The following is a 4,107-nucleotide window of genomic DNA, read 5'->3' on the forward strand; positions in this document are numbered from 1 at the left end:
TCTAAATAATAGTAATATTTCTACATCTAACAAACGAAATGAACAAGAATTTACTTTAGATAGGTCTTATGTGATTTAACAGGAGATAGAAGGAAACAGTGTTGAGATTAATAATAACATGTCATGTTCTGCATGGAGTATAGTATAGTATTATGGGTATTTTATTTGCTGAACTGTTAACATTTTGTTTTGAGAGTTTTTGTGCACCCTAAAGTCCTTAAACGTGTTCACTGAATAGAAATTAGTGCACAAAATCACAGCCTCTGCGATGTGTAAATTGTGCTAGTTGATATTGTGAGGACGATAAAAAAAAACATATTGTGAAGTGTTGTCTAGGCCCAAATGAGAAAGCAAAATGTTGAGTTTCTTTTTATCCTTAAGTCCTTAAACATTTATTTGTAAATTGAAAAGTATACTGACTTCCTGTCAGACAAAAAAAGTAAAATAATTAAAAATATGTAATATGTTTCTAAAGAAGAGAACAATGGGCCTCATTCACCAAACCTTAAGAACTAATTTGTTGTTAAACCCCACTTACGCAGTTTTCACAAAGATTCAGAAATGTTCTAGTGTCCATTTGTTCCTTTCTTTGTTAATCTTCCACAAATAAGATAAGATGGTAACAGCTAGGGGTGCAAGGGATCACAAAACAAGGTCAGGATCACGGTTTGGAGTCACGGATCGGATACATTTTTGGATCCAAGTGGAAAAAATATTATAGTGTTATATTATAGGCAGTTGTGGACTTTATAATTAAAATCTAACAATTTAAGACAATGTTGGGAAAAAACAGTAGAGGGCAGCAATGTGCTACTGCAGCCACTATTCTACCTAATCCAAAGAAGAAGAATGCATGTTCTTTGGTAGTGTTTTAATCCAAACGCAATCTTTATCCTAAACTTAAAGGAACACGCCGACTTATTGGGAATTTATCTTATTCACCGTAACCCCCAGAGTTAGACAAGTCCATACATACCCTTCTCATCTCAGTACGTGCTGTAACGCTGTCTGACGGCTCCAGCGGCATCAGGCCAGCACAGAACCTGCAGGTGAATGGTTCCAGTAATCCTACTGCTCCCAATAAGTGACAAAATAACGCCAACATGTTCCTATTTACATGTTGTGATTTATAGAGTCACAGGCGTGTACAAAAACAACGTAACATGAGACACAGCCGTCTTCTTCTAACTGTAAACAAACCAGGAACTATATTCTCAGGCGGAAGAATATAGTACTTGGGCGGAGTGATATGCTCGCAGCAAGCCTGTCTGAGAATATAGTTCCCGGTTTGTTTACAGTTAGAAGATGGCTGTGTCTCATGTTACCTTGTTTTTTGTACACGCTGTGACTCTATAAATCACAACATGTAAATAGGAACATGTTGGAGTTATTTTGTCACTTTTGTCACAATTGGGAGCAGTAGGCTAGTTGGAACCAGAGGTGTCAAAAGTATTCACATTCATTACTCAAGTAGAAGTATAGATACTAGGGTTTGAAAAGACTTTTGTAGAAGTTGAAGTATCAACTCAAGCTTTTTACTTAAGTAAAAGTGTAAAAGTACTGCTTTCAAAACTACTTAAAGTATAAAAGTAAAAGTAATGTAAGGCAGAGATCTTCAACAGGGGGTCCTCAGAGTCATTGCAGGTGGGCCTCCAAATTATTGTACATTTTTGAGTCTTTAAAAAAAATAAAAATAAAATGCCTTAACATAATTCCAACATATTAGCAAATATAAATTCCCACTGATGATAGGCTTACTGGCCTATAGGTAAGGTAGTCACTAAGATATCAGCCCACAGATACAGTTAATCCTAGATTTACTGTGCCACATATGTAACATTAAAATATGATTTATAAAATCATGCCAACAATTAATATTTTAATAGCTTATGAAAAAACGTACGTAAGAAGGCTTTAGGTTACCCTAACAGTTATTGTAGGCCCAGTTTAATATGCAACTTAATTTCATACAATATGTAGGGGGTCCCTGCTACATCTCACTTTAAGTTAAGGGGTCCTTGGCTTAAAAAACGTTCAAGACCCCTGATGTAAGGGGGGGAAATGCCATTAAGGACAACAGCTTAACTCTAAAACGCGGTGACAAAATCATATGACTATAATAATGTTACAGTATATTAAAATCATACCTGGAGGGCTGAAAAAGGTCACACGTAGGCTACATCTTTTCTGTGTTTTTCAGACAACGGCAGCTACAGTCTGGTGTCAGACTCCTCTCCAGTGAAATATAGACACACTTTTACACCGTTTAGCTCTCAGCATTTTATCATGTTTACTCCATCTTCTAGCTAACGCTAGGCTAACCTGCTTCCAACTCTAGTGTTGACTAGCGTCCCGTGCGGCGATGTTCAGTTCCCTCTAACGTCCGTTTTCGGAGCATCGCGCAGGCACCTAAGGCACCGAAATCCGTGTTGCTATTCGGTCCGGTAGATAACGGTCGTTAAGGCACCGGTGTCGTATTAGCACCGGGTCTGTACAGGTGTTATGGATCGCGTACAAACCAATAGGGTGTCGGAATAGCTATGTTTATACTTCTCATCCAACCACAATCAAATTCACTCCCTCCGGATGGAGCGATCTGGATAGGTTTTTTTGTGTGTGTGTTTTTTTGAACTACGACTGACGAGCTGGAATGAAAACAAGCCGAACTGAAATATGAGTAACGAGGCTATTTTTAAAATGTAGGGAGTAGAAAGTACAGATAATTGCGTGAAAATGTAAGGAGTAGATGTAAAAAGTATGCTGTAAAATAATTACTCCAGTAAAGTATAGATATCCAAAATTTCTACTTAAGTAAGGTAACGAAGTATTTGTACTTCGTTACTTGACACCTCTGGTTGGAACCAGTTACCTGCAGGATCTGTGCTAGGCTAAGCTAATGCTGGAGCCATCAGACAGTTTTACAGCACGCACGGAGATGAGAAGGGTATGTATGGACTAGTCTAACTCTGGGGGTTACGGTGAATAAGCTAAATTCCCAATAAGTCGGCGTGTTCCTTTAAATAGTTTTTACTGCTGGTATCCAACTAACTGCTCACCGCTGGTGGAATTTGTGACTGTTAAATGCCGACCATTCTGTGCGAATTCATGGATGTGTTTATACTCATGTTTAGCTACATCCAACCAAGCACTAATGCTAGTATGCGTTAGCTGAACTTTACGGAGCCTATAATGTGTGTGAACTAAATATAGCCTGTTTCGTATGTCATTTTTATAGTTTTTTTTTTTTTTTTTTATATGGTTGAAATGACAATAAAACACATTTGAGTAGACTTGACTGCCTCGTTCTATGTCTATAACTGGTAGGCGTGGCTTGGGAGTGGACTCGTAGGGAAGCGAAGCAAGGGCATTGTGGGAGTTGTTGTCTTTCATCCACATGAGCCAAAAAAAATTTTTGGGGCTTTTCGCGGTCTAGAAAACACCAACTTCTAAAATGGTTTCACATTTCTACTACAAAAATGACCCAATTGAATACATATTCATCTTTCCAGCAGTGAAATATCCCTTTAAAAGAAGAATTCATGTTACTTTTTGTGATAATAAATTCAATGCTTTATTATTTGAATATTGTAAAACATCTTTTTTATCTGTGAAATTATATTCCATGTTGCTTAGTTTAGCATTTATTTCATAAGAACATCCAAAAGCAGTAAGAAAGAAAATAGTTTTCTGAGTCTTTAAGATCAGTTGTACTATGTCCAAAGGTGGCGACGGCACAGACGCAGTTTAAACACAAACTAACTAGTCTAACTAAGTCATTTTTTAAGCAGCAGCAGACATGTTCTGATTAAAGCTTCCCAGTTTAGAATGTTTGCTTCTTTTGTTCGTCTAAGGGACAATAAACTAAATATTTCAGCAATTTGACATTACCTTAGAAAAACAGTGATGGGATTTTTTTAATTAATAACAAATACTCCTTCGTTGCAGAATTAGTTAAATAGTGTTAGCAGTTGAACCCTGAACTCACCATATTTTATCACAGGAAAAAAAGCTAATTTTGAGTGAAATGAATCCCTTCAAAGGGAGGGAGTGTAATATGTAGTCGTAGCCAGGATAACATCCATGGTGTTCAGAAGATAAAGTTACTGC

The 4,107-nt window shown here is 37.1% G+C and overlaps 1 protein-coding gene across 1 annotated transcript in view; it reads right to left on the reverse strand.

Annotated features, from left to right (window-relative positions):
- Positions 1 to 4,107, reverse strand: part of LOC114574039 (uncharacterized) — an 80,857-nt gene that overhangs the window by 22,320 nt on the left and 54,430 nt on the right. The window lies entirely within an intron of this gene.

This window comes from Perca flavescens, chromosome 19, assembly GCF_004354835.1.
Source record: "Perca flavescens isolate YP-PL-M2 chromosome 19, PFLA_1.0, whole genome shotgun sequence".
Classification (NCBI taxonomy): domain Eukaryota; kingdom Metazoa; phylum Chordata; class Actinopteri; order Perciformes; family Percidae; genus Perca; species Perca flavescens.